Below are 17,549 nucleotides of genomic sequence, written 5' to 3' on the forward strand. Positions count from 1 at the left end.
GCCGCCCACTAACTGGCAGAATGACTGGGGAAAAAATATTCACAATTGACAATTTTTTTCAATGAATATGGAATATTATGGACTTGGTGTGTAGGAATTTGTTCTGATGGTGCAGCAGCTCTTACAGGAAGAGCTTCAGGGATGATAGCATGACCTAAGGCAAGAAACAGCTCCATTGTTTCAAATCATTGCATCTTGCATAGACATGCACTTGCTGCTAAACGGATGAGCCCAGTATTACATGAGACTTTGGCGGATGCTGCAAAAATAATTACTTTCATCAAAAGCTGGCCATTGAATGGATGTTTATTCCGGCAATTATGCAAGGATTTGGATTCTGAACATAGCACTCTTCTTTTTCATACAGAAGTATGTTGGTTGTCAAGAGGTGAAACATTATCGAGATTATTCGAGCTACAAGATGAAACGCACCTGTTCCTGACAAATGTTTCATAACCCTTAGCAGAAAAGTTTAAAAATATCTTTTGGGTATCCTGCCTTGCCTATTTGGCTGACATATTTAAAAAGCTAAATGAACTTAATCAGTCACTGCAGGGCCACAGTCATAACGTGTTTATTATGGAAGACAAAGTTTGTACCTTCCACAAAAAAATCTCCATGGATAGGACAAGTAGAAAAAAGGAATATTGCCTCATTTTGCAATGTGTCAGATTTTATTGAACTAAATTCTATTGTTGACACTGAGGGCATTGAAACAGCCATCAAAAATAATTTAGAAAAATTGCACACAGAGTTTGAGTTGTATTTTCCATTCGTGTCAAGAGGATGCGATACTAGAATTTGCTGGGTTGCATCACCCTTCATCATGGACAATGTTGTGAACTCTGACCTTTCCTCTCCAGAGCAAAAGGCAGTTAAAATCAAATCACTGTTTGAAGGAACTTTTCAATGAAAAAACACTGAGTTCTGGAGCCAAGCTGCAAAATTATACCCGGAAGTGGGGGGAAAGGCTATCAGAGCCTTACTGCCATTTGGTTCCACATACTTGTGTGAGAAGGCATTTTCTTCCTCAACATGTATAAAAACTAAGGAAAGGAATTGCCTTCAGTTGGAATCTGACTTAATTCTGTCAGTAAGCACTCTCCAGCCATGACTGCAAAGATTAATGGCAGAGAAGCAGGCATAACTTTCCCATTAAAAGTGTGGTAAATGGGTACACTTTTTTCCTTTTTTTTTTTTTGTTCAATATAGTTTTTGACACCTTGCTAAGCTGGCACTCGAATATTGTCATGTTCTAAAGGTGGCACTCTCCTCTGCCTCTGCACGCGCACAGGGAGAGCTGTGATTTTCTCCAGGCTGGGGTCTGGGCGGCGTAGCACTGGACAATGGGAGAGAGGGAGGGAAGGAAGGACGGAAGGAAGGAAGGAAAGAAAAAAGAGACATGGAAGAGAGGGAGGGCACCCACCCCAGTCCCACCCCCCTCCACCAGAGACTGATGGATTCCCTCCACAAACACCCTGCAACCTGAGTGATGAGCTGGCCACACCACCACCCCCCGGCCATTGACTTCGCTTGTCAAAAAGATGCAAAAGGTGATCACATGACCCTGGGACACTGTGACCGTCATAGATATGAATCAGTTGCCAAGCATCCAAATGTAAATCACATGACCCTGGATATGCTGCAACAGTCATAAGTGTGAAAAATGATCATAAGTCACTTTTTTCAGTGCCGTTGTAACTTCAAAGTCACTATGCGAATTGTAAGTCGAGGACTACCGGTACTTTATCATCTTTTTCCTTTTTTTTTTGGTCAGGTTTTTGCAACCTTGCTAGGCGACTGGTGGTACTTGGATATTGCCTTATCCTAAAAGTGGTACAATGGGTGAAAAGATTGAAAAGCCCTGTTCTACACTGTGTGACTCCTTTTATGGGAGTTAAGATAACTGTTTTTAATAAAACCTTTTCCACACACCATACATTTATATGGCTTCTCCCGTGTGGATTCTTTTATGGATGTTAAGATAACTCTTCCTAGAAAAACTCTTTCCACATTCTATACATTTACAAGGCTTCTCCCCCGTGTGAATCTTTTTATGGGAGGTAAGGCTAGTAGAGAAAGAAAAGCATTTTCCACACTCCATGCATTTATATGGCTTCTCCCCGGTATGTGTCCTACTATGGTAAATAAGTTGGCAGTTCTTAGTAAAGCTCTTTCCACACTCCATGCATTTATAAGGCTTCTCTCCTGTATGTATCGTACTATGGTAAATAAGTTGGCAGTTCTTAATAAAGCTCTTCCCACACTCCATGCATTTATATGGTTTCTCCCCTGTGTGGATCTTTCTATGGAAAATAAGTTCACTGTTGTTACGGAAGCTCTTTCCACATTCCATGCATTTATAGGGCTTCTCTCCAGTGTGGATTCGTTTATGAACAGTAAGAGAAGAATTGTAATAGAAGCTCTTTCCACACTCTGTGCACTTATAGGGCTTTTCTCCTGTATGTATCGTACTATGGTAAATAAGTTGGCAGTTCTTAATAAAGCTCTTTCCACACTCCATGCATTTATGTGGCTTTCCCCCTGTGTGTATCCAGTGATGGGAAGTAAGAGAATCACTGTGAGCGAAACACTTTCCACACTCCATGCATTTATAGGGCTTCTCCCCTGTGTGGATCCTTTTATGGGAAGTAAGATTGCTGCTCTGAGTAAATGTCTTTCCACATTCCATGCATTTATATGACTTCCCTGCTGTATGGATCTGGTAATGCGAAGTAAGAGAATTACTACAAGTGAAGCTCTTTCCACACTCCTTGCATTTATAGAGCTTCTCCTTTATGTGGGTCCTTTTATGGCAAGTAAGACTTTTCAAGTGAGTAAAGCTCTTTCCACACTCCATGCATTTATAGGGCTTCTCCCCTGTGTGGATCCTTTTATGGGAAGTAAGACTGCTGCTAGCAGTAAAGGTCTTTTCACACTCCATGCATTTATACGGCTTCTCCCCTGTATGGATCCAGTTATGCAAAGTAAGAGATTTACTACAAGCGAAGCTCTTTCCACACTCAGTGCATTTATATGGCTTTTCCCCTGTATGGATCCTTAAGTGAGAAGTAAGAGAAGAAGTAGAAGTGAAGCTCTTTCCACACTCAGTGCATTTATAGGGCTTCTCCCCTGTGTGGATCCTTTCATGGGAAGTAAGAGAAGTAGTAGAAGTGAAGCTCTTTCCACACTCAGTGCATTTATAGGGCTTCTCCCCTGTGTGGATCCTTTCATGGGAAGTAAGAGAAGTAGTAGAAGTGAAGCTCTTTCCACACTCAGTGCATTTATAGGGCTTTTCCCCTGTATGGATCCTTAAATGAGAAGTAAGAGAATTACTACAAGCGAAGCTCTTTCCACACTCAGTGCATTTATAGGGCTTTTCCCCTGTATGGATCCTTAAATGGGAAGTAAGAGAATTACTACAAGCGAAGCTCTTTCCACACTCAGTGCATTTATATGGCTTTTCCCCTGTATGGACCCTTAAATGGAAAGTAAGAGAAGAACTAAAAGTGAAGCTCTTTCCACACTCAGTGCATTTATATGGCTTCTCCTTTGTATGGATCCTTTTATGGGAAGTAAGACTGTTTCTTTGAGTAAAGCTCTTTCCACACTCCATGCATTTATAGGGCTTCTCTCCTGTGTGGATCCTTTTATGGGAAATAAGACTGCCGATTGTAGTAAAGGTCTTTTCACATTCCATGCATTTATATGGCTTTTCCCCTGTATGGATCCGGTAATGCATAGTAAGAGAATGACTAAAAGTGAAGCTCTTCCCACACTCCATGCATTTATAGGGCTTCTCTCCTGTGTGGATCCTTTTATGGGAAGTAAGACTACTGCTCTGAGTAAAGCTCTTCCCACACTCCATGCATTTATAGGACTTCTCACCTGTGTGGATTCTCTTATGATGTGTAAGATGACAGTGCATAGTGAAGTTTTCCCCACACTCCATGCATTTATATGGCTTCTCCTTTGTATGGATCCTTTTATGGGAAGTAAGACTGTTTCTTTGAGTAAAGCTCTTTCCACACTCCATGCAGTTATATGGCTTCTCCCCTGTGTGGATCCTTTTATGGGAAGTAAGACTGCTGCCCTTAGTAAAGGTCTTTTCACACTCCATGCATTTATATGGTTTCTCTCCTGTGTGGATTCGTTTATGAACAGTAAGAGAAGAATTGTGAGAGAAGCTCTTTCCACACTCTGTGCACTTATATGGCTTCTCCCCTGTATGGATCCAGTAATGCGAAGTAAGAGAATTACTACAAGTGAAGCTCTTTCCACACTCCTTGCATTTATGGAGCTTCTCCTTTATGTGGGTCCTTTTATGCCAAGTAAGACTTTTCAAGTGAGTAAAGCTCTTTCCACACTCCATGCATTTATAGGGCTTCTCCCCTGTGTGGATCCTTTTATGGGAAGTAAGACTGCTGCTAGTAGTAAAGGTCTTTTCACACTCCATGCATTTATACGGCTTCTCCCCTGTATGGATCCAGTTATGCAAAGTAAGAGATTTACTACAAGCGAAGCTCTTTCCACACTCAGTGCATTTATATGGCTTTTCCCCTGTATGGATCCTTAAGTGAGAAGTAAGAGAATTACTACAAGTGAAGCACTTTCCACACTCCATGCATTTATAGGGCTTCTCCCCTGTGTGGATCCTTTTATGGAAAGTAAGAGTCTTTATGTGAATAAAGTTCTTTCCACACTCCGTGCATTTATAAGGCATTTTCCCTTTGTGGATCGTTTCATGCATAAAAAGATTTCTGAGTGAGGTAAAGCACTTTCCACACTCTCTGCATTGGTAGGGCTTCTCTCTTGTGTGGATCTTTTTATAAGAAGTTAGTTGTCTGCTCTTAGTAAAGCTTTTCCCACACTCCATGGATTTATAGGTTTCCTCTGCTTTGTGGATCCTTTTATGGAAAATAAGTTGATTGTTCTTAACAAAGCTCTTTCCACGCTCCACGCATTTATAGGGCTTCTCTCCTGTGTGGGTCCTTTTTTGAGATGTATGGGACCCATTTTTATGAGGAAGAGACAAGGTCCATTTGTAATCTTTTCCACTGTCTCCAGATATAGAAGCTTCTCCTTTGGTTTGAGTTTGATAGTATTTATTTACATCTAATTTCTTTGTGAGTACGTTTATACCTTTTCCAATATATTTGTTTTTTATTTTTCCTTGTTGGGCCCCATAGGCTTCAGCTGGTGCCTGAACAGAAGATGAATTTTCCCGATTACAATTATTTGCCTGGTTTCTCTCATGGCTTTCTTCTTCCATTAGAACTGCAGGGTTCTTCGTATTATACCCACGAGTGATCATTTGGAATAGTTCCCAGGAATCTTCATATTCTTCCCCATTACCTTCACAGGAAAATAAAAATAGCTTTAGAGAAAAAGAGCAAAGCATAGGAAGTTTAAATATAATAAAAAACAAACTACTTGAATCTTTTCAGAAAGCCCGTCAAGAATTTGATCTGGATTTTTTTGTTTAAAATTTTGGAAGTTAAATCAAGCTTTGTATGGCTAGGGCAAAACCATAGGTTAAATTTCAAATTCTCCAAAATTCGAAGGAAAGGGGAGGATTTGTCTGCCCAATTTGAAATTAGACTTTGTAGTCTTCTCTGTCATTTGGATAAGAAACAGGGGTTGCTGAGAATTATGAGAATGTTGTAACAAGAAGAGCATGACAGAGGTTTGCATGACATGGATCTTTGTGGTACGATAAATTTAGGCTCAATCTAGATTTTAAAACCATAACGTCAGAAATACCACATTGAGAATATGAAACAGATATAAAATCAGGCTGTGTCCCAAAACATCTTAATGTCTCTTAGCAGAAAATAGAAGCAGGAAAAGACAATGGATAACATGTCGAAAGTCATTATAATTTGAGCTGCAGGAATACCAAACTAAGTCAAGAATGGCAAAAGGATATAACTGTCAGTCGTTTTCATATTGTCAGAAAGATTCCAGGTAGATAAGGGGAACTATAGTGTTCAACAACATAAAGCAGAATTCGAATCTCTGTTGTGTACAAAAGATACGTAATTGTTAAAACCTTTAATCAGGCTGAGGAATATGAACAGAAAAATATTCAGAAGTGTATAAATGTACCTCAGACTAATAACGGAAATGTCGACAAGATAAAGGATCATTTTGTCGTGCTCTGGTGGACTTGTAAAAAAGCTAGAAAAGTTTGAATTCAAAGACATTCACTGATACTGAGAACTTTGAAGATTAATATCCAACTGTAATCAGAAGACTTTATGCTGGCACTGAGCAACAGTCATTGAAGATTGTCTCTGAGTATGATAACCGTAATGAGACTATTATAGACAAAAAGCTGGAAGGGCTCTTACCCAAAGAGGCCACGTTCCTATGATTTTCCAGCATGACTTCCCAGTGCAGCACTTTTTGGTCAGCATCCAGCTGAGACCACTCCTCTTCGGAGAAATACACAGCCACCTCCTTAAAGGACACAAGGCCATTCTGAATGACAAGAAAACAGAACAAAAACAGGGAAGATTTTAAAGACAAACAAAGATGTACATTTCAGGCCATTCAGTGAAAGGAATCCCACTTTTCACCTGGATCTTTCTGTCTGACTGTCTGTCCCCATCCATCAACAAGACGGTCAGCATCTGGAGAGAATCAACTGGAATGGGCCTTGGAACCCCCACCTATCACTCACTCCCATACACCCAGCGTTTGCAGAAGAAAATGCAGGTGGAGGTTCTTTTTACCATTTAAGTAAAAGCCTTGTGGTGTTTCCAGAACACACAATCCTATCCATGCCCAAAACCTTCATTAAAGTTGTTTGAGAGCCACCCAGGGATTTACATGGGTATTATCAACAGACAAAGGTACACAAGCCCTGTTTCAGCTGCTCCTCAGATTACAAGGAATCCACTACTTGTACCCCATCCCAATGGCTGAAGAAGAGAAAGCTGCTTGGGAAGAGCATTTCTCATCCTTTCCAAACCTGGATTTTTTGGCCCCAAATTCTAGGCACAAATTGCAGTATTAGAAATTACTTTAAAGGCTGAAGGGCCTTGATCTGCCCACCCCCTTTGGATTTTAACCGTCTGCTTCATCTTTTAACCTGGTGCCATTATTTTGTTATCACTGGTTATAAGCAAGGCTTTTTAGAAGCTGTAAGGTGCCAATGTGATTCCTTCGGTTATTATTGAGTAGCCTTGCACAATTCCACTTCAAAGAATTAATAAAAGGATCACTATTCAGCAAACACTAACACTGAAAATTTTATTTTTTATCATCATCTCTTACTTGAGTTTGAGTATCAACCACTCTTTCAGCACCACCATAGATAGGAGTCAAATTCGTTCTATTCTTCCCTGTGAGGGAGACAGAGTTTTTCAATGGATAATAAACAAAATAGCAGGAGGCATTCTACAGAATGGATGATATAGAACAGAGAGCTGAGACCTCTCTTAGGAATAGGTGGATTTTTGATTACCATCTGAGATGTCCTGACTTGCGGCATCCTGAGAGATCCTCCTGAAAAGCAGCTCCAGAGGGAGATTTGATGGATTCCTGATTCTCATAGGATCTCTAGTCTGCAGAGGGGAAGACTTGAATAAGACATTACACAACATGGATTCTTATTCTCTAAAAACAACTTCAATCCCACAATATCAATCAATGAGCCTAGAATGTAAGAAAGGAACAGCTGTCTCCAGTCTATCTTCTAGAATGGATAATGGAACAATGTCCTGCAAGAACTAGTGAAACATCGCTACATATTACGAAGAGCAGAGAAGTAGGAAAGGGAAGGGTGAAAAATTCAAACACATTCTTTATTCCCTTCTGAACTTCCAAGGTGAAGGTCTCTCACCTGCAACTTGACTTGTTCCTTCTGCTCCTCTGCTTGACTCATGAGGAAGCCTTCCGTCAGGGCCACCACTTGGGAACTGGTCTCTGCTCCACACTCCCGCAACCAGTTTTCCATCTGTGGGGGCAGAAGGGCCAGCAGCTGCTCCAGAACAACGAGGTCCAACATTTGGGTTTCAGGGTGCGTTTCTAGCCTCAGCCATTGACTATAAATATTGTGGAGTCGGCTGCAAAGTCCTCGGGGACCTTCAGTCTCTTGGTATTGGATGTCTCTGAAGTTCCAGGGCTGAATCTCTGAACGGATGATGGTTTTCTCCTCCAGGATCTTCTGCTCAGTTTTTGCCCAGATCTTCCCACAACTGCCAGGCTCAACAGCAGAGGGGCCTTTTCCAGTTCCCTCACTTGCTAATGGTTGTTTCTGCATCCTTTGCCTGTCCTAGAAGGAAATTCCAGATAGGTCAGAGGAATCTTGTGGATCTCCAAACATCTTTCAATTCATAGGACTATTCCGGTAACTGCAGGACTGACTGCACTTCACCCAAGAGTTAACTTTTTGTTGATAGGAAGGTTCTTGAGAGGACTCTAGTTTCTGCATCTGAAATGGAAAAGAAAATAAATTCAAAGAATGAGGTGGACTTAGCCACTGAACAACATTCATCTTTATGGAAGGGAGTCTTTTTCTGAGCTGGCAAAGGATTGCAATAGTAATAGTTCTTAGATGTATGTACTGCTTCACAGTGCTTTGCAGCCCTCTCTAAGTGGTTTTCATAGTCAGCATATCCCCCTCATCCTTCTCTACATCAAACTAGACCAGGGATAGGCAACCTTGGCTCTTTTATAACTCGTGGGCTTCAACGAACACCTAGAGGCAAAGTCATTATTAAAAGCCAACATGGGTTTGTCAAAAATAGATCATGCCAGACAAATCTTATTGCATTCTTTGACCAAGTGACAAAATTAGTGGATCAGAGGAATGTTGGGGACATAATTTACTTGGACTTCAGTAAGGCATTTGATAAAGTAGATCACAACCTACTACTTGATAAGATAGAAAAATGTGGGGTAGACAGAATCATCACCAGATGGCTCCGTAGTTGGCTGACCGGCCATACTCAGCGAGTGGTCCTCAATGGAATTGCATCTATATGGAGGGAAGTGTGTAGTGGGGTGCCACAGGGCTTTGTTCTGGGTGCAGTGCTCTTCAACATCTTCATCAACGATTTGGACGAAGGGATAGATGGGGAACTCATCAAATTTGCCAACACTCCAGAATACAGACTTAAGATACAGAAGGATCTGGACAGACTTGAACACTGGGCACTAACTAACAAAATGAAATTCAATGGTGAAAAAAGCAAGGTTCTACATTTAGAGAAGAAAAACCAAATGCACAAGTACAGCATAGGTAGTACCATGCTCAGTAGTAGTAACTGTGAGAGGGACCTCGGAGTCCTAGTAGACAATCACCTCAATATGAGCCAGCAGTGTGCTGCAGCTGCCAAAAAGGCCAACACAGTGCTAGGCTGCATTAACAGAGGGATAGAATCAAGATCACGTGAATTATTAATACCACTCTTCAATGCCTTGGTAAGGCCACACTTGGAATACTGCATCCAGTTTTGGTCACCACGATGTAAAAAAGATGTTGAGACTCTAGAAAGAGTACAGAGAAAAGCAACAAAGATGATTAGGGGACTGGAGGCTAAAACATATAAGGAACGGTTGCTAGAATTGGGTATGTCTAGTTTAACGAAGAGAAGGACAAGGGGGGACATGATAGCAGTATTCCAATATCTCCGGGGCTGCCATAAAGAAGAGGGAATCAAGCTATTTTCCCAAGCACCTGAAGGAGGACAAGAAGCAACGGGTGGAAACTAATCAAGGAGAGAAGCAAACTAGAACTAAGGAGAAACTTCCTGACAGTGAGAACAATTAATCAGTGGAACAGCCTGCCTCCAGAAGCAGTAAATGCTCCAACACTGGAAGTTTTTAAGAAGAGACTGGACAGCCATTTGTCCGAAATGGTGTAGGGTTTCCGCCTGAGCAGGGGGTTGGACTAGATGACCTCCAAGGTCCCTTTCAACTTTATTATTATTATTATTATTATTATTATTATTATTATTATTATTATTATTATTATTATTATTATCTCCCAGAATTCCTGAGCTAGTATGGCTGGCTCAGAAATTCTGGGAGTTGAAGTCGACAAGTCATAAAAGAGCCAAGGCTGCCTACCCTAAACTAGACATACCCAATTCCAACAACTATTCTTTATATGTTTTAGCGTCCAGTCTGGTAATCATCTTTGTTGCTGTTCTCTGTACTATCTAGAGTCTCAACATCTTTTTTACACTGTGGTGACCAAAACTGAATGCAGTATTCCAAGTGTAGCCTTGCAAAGACATTGTAAAATAGTATTAACACTTCACATGATTTTGATTCTATCCCTCTGTTAATGCAGCCTAGCACTGTGTTGGCTTTTTTGGCAGCTGCAGAACACGGCTAGCTCATATTTAAGTGATTGTCCACTAGACTCCGAGATCCTTCTCATAGTTACTACTACTGAGCAAGGTACCCCCTATATTATACCTTTGCATTTGTTTTTTGTTTTTTTTGCTTAAATGTAGATCCTTACTGTCTTTACTATTGAATTTCATTTTGTTAGATAGCGCCCAATTTTCAGGTCTGTTGAGATCCTCATGTATCTTAAGCCCATCTTCTGGAGTGTTGGCTGTTTCTGCCAGATTGGTGTCGTCTGCAAATTTGATGAATTCCCCATCTATCCCCTCGTCCAAATCGTTGATGAAGATGTTGAAGAGCAGTGGGCCCAGAACAGAGCCCTGGGGCACCCAACTACACACTTCCCTCCATGTAGAGGCTGTTCCATTGAGGATCACACACTGAGTATGGCCGTTTAGTCAGCTACGAATTGCATCTTGTTGGGACCTAAAGTCACCCCAGAGAGGCGACAAAGAAGGAGGGGACCCTCGTAGATCACGGTGAGATGGTGGTTCAGCCATTTGATCTGAGGAAGCCTTCTGAACTAACAGATGAAAGACTGGCTGCAATCCAATGGCCAGTCAGAAGCTACCAACAGTCAGGAAAAAAAAGCACTATTCAGCAGTTTAAGCAACGCATTTGGAACTGGGTGTATTTTTTCTGCTCTACAATTTAAAAAAAAAATCCCTGAAGAAAAGAATCCCAAAAAGCAAGGCTCCAAGAAGCAAGAAGATGGAGGGGGGGGGGGTTCCTTGGTGCCCCTCTCCCTAGAAGAGGGGTGTCAAACTCAATTTCATTGAGGGCCACATCAGCATTGTGGTTGCCCTTGGGGGGGGGCGGGGGGGTGTGGCCAGGGTGGGTATGGATGGAGTGGGTGTGACCTACTGGGTGGGCATGGCCAGCTCTACATCGTTCGCGTCAAGGGTGCCTGTGGGGGCCTGGGCAGAAGTGGGACAGATCTGAGGGTCTCTGGCAGAAGGGGGGACCGGGGCAAGCGCCAAGGCATGGTCCATTTCTTCATTCCTCACAAAGGGTGACATCTCCCCAGCATGCACCCAGGGGGTGGGGCTGACACAGCAGGGGCTGGTTCCTCGCTGTTTCTAGATGGCCTTGTGGAGCTAAGACTGAATGCGTTTCAGCATAGATGGCCACCACAAAATTGTACATTGTCTCCCGGCTGGCCTGGGCTAGGGCCAAGGCAGCGGGGGTCGTTCCCTCACTGTTTCTAGGATGTCTTCGTGGGCCACATGAAACCACGTCGCGGGCCGCATCTTTCCCCCGGGCCTTGTGTTTGACATGTCTGCTCTAGAAGAACAGCAGTGGTTCAATATTTTTGGGGAGAAAGCAGATAGATTATAAAACTAATTTGGAAATAATTTAAAGTTGCAACACTGAAAAATTTGGGAGACTTAAAATATTTTGAAAACTTTATCCTGTTTTTGAAAAATACCAGATTGAACCTTTGAGAAATAAGTCCTGGTTGAAAAACACACATTTAATGACATCTAGTGGTGACAAAAGGAACAGCACTAAGACCTTGCTTTGCACGTTGCTTGGAAGGACTGACCTTGCCTTGAAGCCCAAACAGAGATAGCAACTAGACTCTTTGATGTGCCTGAACTTCTCAGCCTTTCAGACTGCAGCTGGAAAAGGATAAAAAAAAACCTCTTTGGGCTGAATACGGCCGGTCAGCCAACTACAAATCCATCTGGTGGTGATGCTGTCTAACCCACATTTTTCTATCTTATCAAGTAGTAGGTTGCGATCTACTTTACCAAATGCCTTACTGAAGTTTACCTTTTGCAGAGGGGTCTTAGTGAGGAAAATGATCCCCAGCCTGGAATAATACTGAGTGAAATGATCCTGGGAAGGAACAACATTCTAACAATGGCAGGAAGGCTGAGTTCACATCACATAAAATGACAAGGAAATGACCCTGGCTTCCTGTTTTTCAGCGCTGGTTTTTTTTGGGAACAAAGTCATACTATAACATGACGATTGTTGAGATGATTCTATTTCTACATCTGAGATGGAAAAGAAAATAAATTGAAAAAATGAGAAGATGGTGGACTTAACTATTGAACAACATTCCTCCTCATGAAAGGGAAGCTGGTAAAGGATTGCAGTGGAATTGAGCAGATGGATCCTCTGGGTATTTATGTTTCTGTCTGTCCAGCAAGTGTGGTATGAAATATGGTCCTTGCTTACATCAACACATGGAATATTTCATATTGGATTACAAAGCAAATCTTTTATATTTGGGTAAAAAGGAAATACAAAATCCTCCAGTGTAGGGTAGCTGTTTTTCAAATTTAAGATCATATATACTCTACATTTAGGGATCATATAAGATGCCAGAACTCAAGGGGCTTATTAAACTGGAATGGAATACAGAAATTGGACACGTTTCTTGTGCTTGATATTGAGACATTTAGGCATTAGACATTCATTAAGGATGTTCCCCACTCTTGTCTTTAAGTTTGTATGTTTGTAAGTAACTGGAGCCAGAGAAGAGGTAAGGAGGAAATTCGAAAAATGGCTTATCCCAAGAAAGAAAACTTTATCTTTTCTCAGGTGTCTTAGTGAGGAAAAGGAAGAAGACCCTAACATGGAATAATACTGAGGGAAAAGATTCTGAGAAGGAACAACTTTCAAACAATGCCATGAAGGTTGTGTTCACATCAAATGAAAGGCAAAAGAAATGATCCTGGTTTAGGATGCTCACTTTCTATTTTTCAGCACTTGCTTTTGGGGAACAAAGTCACACTATAACATAAAGGCTGCTCCACACAATTTGCCCTGACTCCAGCCATATAAGCAAAATTCACATGAAACACAGGGCTTGAAAGAACACACCCTAAAGTGATGTTCATCCACGCTCTTAAGCGGGGAGGATCTGATCCTAGTTTATTCTTTGTCTCCAGAATAAACACTAAAGATTTGCAGTTTACATATCCAAAATGGAAAACCAAAGAAAGTACCACGAAAACAGGGTCTCTAATTGAAGTAGCAAAAATCCATCCCCAAAGAAAAAATAACAAGAAGAAATCTTATAAAACCACTAAAGTCAGGAAAGAAAATGGAGAATCCTGTTACGTACTTTAACGTCTGTTCAGCTGGGGCATATTCTGACAAATCTTTCTTGATCAACTTCTATCAAAGACCTAAAATACATTTAAAATATGTTCTGGGTTTCTGTTTCCTAGTTATTTATTCCAATGATTTCAAAAGAGAGTTGGAGTTAAGAACAATCCTACAAACACGAAATGTCTCAAGTCACAAAACCGCAAGTGAGATGAGATCTACCGCATATCAATCGATTTAATGAGAATATGAATCAACATTTGAACTTACAGTAAAACTTTAGACAGCAGAACCCCATTAATCAGTCTGGCCCAAACCCCTTTGAGAACTTCAGAAGCCAGAATCAACAAGCCACCATCCGTTACACAGAGGACGAACAGCCGAATGAATAAACCATTGACAGCCTAAGATGAGCTTCTGATTCATGCAACTCCGACAAACACGTTCCCCGCTTCTTAGCCTAATCCACGCTTTTCCAAAGACGGACAAATGAAGATAAATATGGACTTCAACTCCCAGGCTTGAAAGAGGTTTGGGAAACACCAGCCCAACTGGGCATCCGGTGCGAATGATGCGTCTCCGCATTCTCTCCCTTCTGTCTGCCGGCAGAGCCCCTTTGAAGTTGTGGGGAGAGGCGGGGGAAGCAGCACCCCAGTCCCGGTCCTCCCACCCGGGGCCCCGGTCTTGCACCCGGAGCCGGCAGGGGGACTTCGGACCAGCCTCCCCCTCCCCCCCATGCAGAGGTTCCCCCAGGAAATGGGGGGAAACTGCCCCTCCCTTCTGGCGACCCCCATTTCTTTGTTTCCCCCCTCCGCCCGGTCAAAGCATGGGAAAGAGCGGCAGGGCAACATGGGACCCCGGACTCCCACCCCGGGGGAAGACTTGGCCTGTCTCCACGCTCACCTCCAGCGCGGGATCCCTTTGCACGGGAAGAGACGCCACTCACTGAACTCGGATCTCGTCGGGATCCGCGTCTTGCACGGCTTCGTTGCAGCCTCTGCGCCTCCCGATCCAGGCTCACAGAGGGGGAGAGGAAGCACATAGGGCAGACGCGCTTCCCTCCTCTTCCGACGAAAGCCCAAGTCGACACGTGAGCTGCGGTAGCGGAAAAACGCCGGGCATGCTCGGCTCCTTCCTGCAAGCTGAGCGCGCCCCCTGTTGGACTCTGCGCGAAGTGCTAGGAATCTCCGAAAGAGCGGGAAAGAGGAGCGTTAGGTGGTGGGACGGCAGGGATGATGGGCATGGGAGTAGGAGGAAACGTTCCTTGCTCGAGAAAGGCGTCGGTGTCTCCAGAGACAGCAGCTTCTCCATCTTCCTGTCCAGGAACCGTCTGTGGAAATGGAGAAAAATCTTCCAGGAGGATTTGAACCTGCTTCCCTCAAGAACAGCCACCCTGAAGGCTCTGCAGAGTTTGGAGGAGGCCTCAAAGGGGCCCAAATCCTCTCAGAAATGCAATCAGAAGATGAGGACCAGGAGCCTCAATTTGTGTCTTGCAGTTGTTGGGAACTCCAGCGTTAAGGGGGGGGGGGAGGAGACCGGACACATGTAGGGAAGCGGCAACTGGGAAAATGGAGATTTCTCCTGTTTCTGGTTCTGTATCCACATCTACCCTTGTCCAGTTCTTGGCTCCAGGTACCTCAGAATCACTGGAAAGGCAGAGTGAGCGGCTCCTTGTGACCAAGGAAAGGATGCTGAAGAAAAAAGCAAAAGCCATTGCAAAGTTGGGGAAAAGCTGAAACTGTTGGATGTTCCAGAAATTTTACCTCAGAAGGCTCCTTGGAGCACAAATGGAGGGGGGGGGCAGCGTTTCACCTGTGACTGAATAAAAGTCGGAACTGCAAAATGATGTAAAGTAAAGTAAAGATGGAATAGAGAATGTAACATTAAAACACCATGTGGGACAAAAAGGAAGAGAAAAATATGAGGAAATATGCGTATGAAAATTAAGACTTTTGTAGATGTCACGGACCCGTTGGAGCCCGGATCTGAGGAGGAGTTGGAGCCGAGGCCAATGGAGGGCAATGGGGCAGTCCCTATGGCCTATGAGGAATGACCTGGGGACAAGGCAATCCCAGGTCTCTCGGGCCTCGGAAGAGTAGGCAGGGAGGAAAAGAGGGTGCAGGCTGACTGAGGAAGGGTGGAGGCAGCGGATCGGAAGAACTCCAGAGGCTAGCAAATGCCTCCCTGCCCAGTACCTGAGAATGGAGAGGAGTCAGAGTCAGCACAGGGCAAACCAACTAAGTTAGAGGAGGGCACCCTGCCCCTCCTCAAGAGGGGCTTTTGCCAGCAACAAGTCTTTGTTTTTGCACTCCCCTGGCTTTGACTCAGACCTTTTGCTTTGAGGACTGTTTTTGCCTTTGAGGACTGTCCTTGTCTTGTCCTAGCCTTGAAGACTTTGCCTTTAGAGGTGCTTTTGCTTTGGACCCATCTTGTTTTATGGCCTGCTGTTTGTCTTGCCCCAGCCCTAAGGACTTTGCCTTTGAAACTGCCCTTGTTTTAGGCCTGGACATTTGATTTGTGTGCCTTGAGAACTGCCCTTGTCTTATGCCTGGACTTTTTCCTTGTGGACTTGCCGGGTAATCTACGGGCTGTTGTTGGGACTGAGGGTGGAGCCTTACTGGTCATTGGAGGGCCATTTGTTGAACCATTCACAAGAGAAATAAAGAACTGTCTAGAGGCCTGCCTAACCGTTACCACCTGGGTTATAACAGTAATAATCGTAATAATAATAATTGGAAGGGACCTTGGAGGTCTTCTAGTCCAACCCCCTGCTCTGCAGGAAACCCTATACAATTTGAAACAAATGATTGTCCAGTCTCTTCTTAAAAACTTTGAGTATTTGAGCATTCACAAGGCAGGTTGTTTCACTGATTAATTGTTCTGTCAGGAAATGTCTCCTTAGTTCTAGGTTGCTTCTCCCTTTGATTAGTTTGCATCCATTGCAGTAGAACTTGACAGAAGTAAAAGAAAGGTCTTCAAAATTTAATATTGAAAGAGAAATTTAAAATTGAATTTGCTGCAGTGGAAATTTACTGAGTAGAGAAGCTATGGTGGGAAAGAGGAAAGGTTAACATAAAGAAAGGATGTAAAGGAAATATGTAGGCAAAAATAGCTGGGTCTTAAGAGTGGGAAAAGGAAGAAGAAAACATCTGTAATAGAAGATAACTAGCAAAACAGGAAAGAACCTATTTTTCTAAAAAGTCATAAAAAAGGGGGCCAGAACTCAGGCAACTGTTGTTGTTGTTAATTGTGAAGTCGTGTCCGACCCGTCGCGACCCCATGGACAATGTTCCTCCAGGTCTTCCTGTCCTCTACCATCTTCTGGAGTCCATTTAAATTCACACCTACTGCTTCAGTGACTCCATCCAGCCATCTCATTCTCTGTCTTTCCCTTCTTCTATTGCCCTCAATCTTTCCCAACATTAGGCTCTTCTCCAGTGAGTCCTTCCTTCTCATTAGGTGGCCAAAGTACTTGAGTTTCAACTTCAGGATCTGGCCTTCTAAAGAGCAGTCGGGGTTGATCTCTTCTAGGACTGACCGGTTTGAACGCCTTGCAGTCCAAGGGACTCGCAGGAGTCTTCTCCAGCACCATAGTTCAAAGGCCTCAATTCTTTTGCGCTCAGCCTTTCTTATGGTCCAACTTTCACAGCCATACATTGCAACTGGGAAAACCATGGCCTGGACTATATGCACTTTTGTTGGCAGGGTGATGTCTCTGCTTTTTAGAATGCTGTTTAGATTTGCCATAGCTTTCCTCCCCAGGAGCAAGCGTCTTTTAATTTCTTGGCTGCAGTCCCCATCTGAGGTGATCTTTGAGCCCAGAAAAATAAAATCTGTCACTACCTCCATTTCTTCCCCATCTATTTGCCAGGAATTGAGAGGGCCGGATGCCATGATTTTGGTTTTCTTAATGTTGAGTTTCAAGCCAACTTTTGCACTCTCCTTCTTCACCCGCATCAAGAGGCTCTTTAGTTCCTCTTCACTTTCTGCCATTAGAGTGGTATCATCTGCATATCTTAGGTTGTTGATATTTCTCCCGGCAATCTTAATTCCAACTTTTGATTCATCTAGCCCTGCCTTTCTCATGATGTGCTCTGCATATAAGTTAAATAGGCAGGGCG

At 43.1% G+C, this 17,549-nt stretch overlaps 1 pseudogene; it reads right to left on the minus strand.

The window, feature by feature from the left end:
* Positions 1 to 1,746: 1,746 nt before the first annotated feature.
* Positions 1,747 to 17,549, minus strand: part of LOC120310167 — a 38,416-nt pseudogene continuing 22,613 nt past the window's right edge.

The sequence above is a fragment of the Crotalus tigris genome, unplaced genomic scaffold (genome assembly GCF_016545835.1).
Source record: "Crotalus tigris isolate CLP2741 ecotype Arizona unplaced genomic scaffold, ASM1654583v1 scf7180000018127.1262416, whole genome shotgun sequence".
Classification (NCBI taxonomy): Eukaryota; Metazoa; Chordata; class Lepidosauria; order Squamata; family Viperidae; genus Crotalus; species Crotalus tigris.